Source organism: Volvox carteri (genome assembly GCF_000143455.1).
Source record: "Volvox carteri f. nagariensis unplaced genomic scaffold VOLCAscaffold_29, whole genome shotgun sequence".
In the NCBI taxonomy this organism is placed as follows: Eukaryota; Viridiplantae; Chlorophyta; class Chlorophyceae; order Chlamydomonadales; family Volvocaceae; genus Volvox; species Volvox carteri.
In genome coordinates, this window is record NW_003307572.1 from 575,425 (window position 1) to 576,819 (window position 1,395).

Here is a 1,395-nt window from a genome sequence, read left to right on the forward strand (position 1 = left end):
TGCGGTACGTTAAGAGCACATTAGCGTATGGTATTGTTTTNTGCGGTTCGCAGTCTTTGGTGGGGTATGCGGATTCTGACTGGGCCAGTGATCCAGATAGTCGGCGATCCACCACCGGCTATGTCTTTATTCTGAATGGGGGCGCCATAAGTTGGAAGAGCAGGCTACAACCTACTGTCGCTGCATCGTCGGTTGAAGCCGAGTACATGGCTGCTGCGTCAGCAACGCGGGAGGCAGTTTGGTTGCGTAAGTTGATGAGGGATTTGGGCTACGAGGTACGGGCCGTTGAGATCAAGGACGATAGTCAAGGTGCTATAGCCCTGATCCGCAACCCCATCACGTCAGAGCGGTCAAAGCACATAGACGTGATCCACCACTTTGTTCGAGAAAAGGAGAGTTCGGGTAGTGTATCGTTCCAGTATTGCCCTTCTCACGATATGGTTGCAGATGTGCTGACGAAGCCGTTGGCTTTGGTCAAGTTTTCGAAATTCCGAGAGTGCATGGGAGTTCGTTGAGTTTTCTTCTGGGGTGTGCCAGAGTTCTGTCCGCGGGGGAGTGTTGATATCTCGTCCAGAACTCCTGCATATCGTAGTTTGGCGGGATACCTGTACTGGTTCTGGAGCGGATTTCCGAGATACACTTTGTATTTATGGCAGGGTCTTGCCTTTTATCCTCGCTCTAATCCCAGACCTATGTAACGTATAACGAGGTGATCGCTCTGTATTCGCTGCTTAGTTTTCAACAACTTTGGATGGATGGATGTTACAAGCTTCAGCGAGCTCGTACGGCCCAAACGAACCCGGAGGCTCATGAACCGCTTTGACAGCGCCGTCGATAGGGAAAAGAAAAAGAGAAAAAGTAAACGAAACAAACATAACAAACAACAGAAAAAGAAAGTTTTACGCAAGAAGAAAACGGGTGTTTATGAGAAAGAACAGCGTCAATTTGACTCTGACACACAATTGCCTGTTACTGCCGAGAAAGTTAGGTAGTTAGGTGCTCATGCCGGGAGCGAAACATCTCACTTGCATGATATCACGGATGTTCGCATTGACGGGCGCACCGAGGTCCCAGAGCTTCTGACGCGCAGACACAATCGCCGGACATTCTACCAAGAAGTGTTTCTCATCCTCAATAGCTCCATTGCTACGACACACAGCGCACACGCGGTGCTCCCTAGCCCTGTTGCTCTCACTGTTAACCGCCAGGTCGGAGACACACAAACGAAAACGGATTAGGGCAACGATGATGCCCCGGCGGGATATAACCCGCGTACGGCTTCGGTGGCCCCATCCAGTGCTTATGACGGCCCATCTTCACGCCGGGCTTCCTACCGTCCGTAACGAAAACTCTAGGGTCCACGGCCAGCCTATCATTTGCCCAGTCGTCGTTGAC